A 904-nucleotide genomic window follows, 5' to 3' on the forward strand; every position below is an offset into this window, starting at 1 on the left:
CGGGCTCATGCGGCGCGCGGCGTCGCTGAGGAATGCTACCTGGTTGATCCTGCCAGTAGTCATATGCTTGTCTCAAAGATTAAGCCATGCATGTGTAAGTATGAACAAATTCAGACTGTGAAACTGCGAATGGCTCATTAAATCAGTTATAGTTTGTTTGATGGTATCTACTACTCGGATAACCATAGTAATTCTAGAGCTAATATGTGCAAAAACCACGACATGTGGAAGGGATACATTTATTAGATAAAAGGTCGACGCGGGATCTGCCCATTATCGCGATGATTCATGATAACTCGACGGATCGCACGGCCATCGTGCCGGCGACGCATCATTCAAATTTCTGCCCTATCAACTTTCGATGGTAGGATAGTGGCCTACCATGGTAGTGACAGGTGATGGAGAATTAGGGTTCGATTCCTGAGAGGGAGCCTGAGAAATGACTACCACATCCAAGGAAGGCCGTAGGTGCGCAAATTACACAATTCTGACACGGGGAGGTAGTGACAATACATAACAGTACTGGGCTCTCCTAGTTTGGTAATTGGAATGAGTACAATCTAAATCCCTTAACGAGGATCCATTGGAGGGGAATTCAAGTGCTAGGAGTCGCGGTAATTCGTGCTCCAATAGCGTATATTTAAGTTGTTGTAGTTAAAAAGCTCGTAGTTGCACTTTGGGATAGGTCGGTTGGTTCGTCCTAGGTGTGCACCGGTCGTCTCATCCCTTCAGTAGGCGATGCGCTCCTTGCCTTAATTGGCCGGGTCGTGCCTCCGGCGCTGTTACTTTGAAGAAATTAGAGTGCTCAAAGCAAGCCTACGCTCTGTATACATTAGCATGGGATAACATTATAGGATTTCGGTCCTATTACGTTGGCCTTCGGGATCGGAGTAATGATTAACAG

This window comes from Solanum tuberosum, unplaced genomic scaffold (genome assembly GCF_000226075.1).
Source record: "Solanum tuberosum cultivar DM 1-3 516 R44 unplaced genomic scaffold, SolTub_3.0 scf00451, whole genome shotgun sequence".
Classification (NCBI taxonomy): domain Eukaryota; kingdom Viridiplantae; phylum Streptophyta; class Magnoliopsida; order Solanales; family Solanaceae; genus Solanum; species Solanum tuberosum.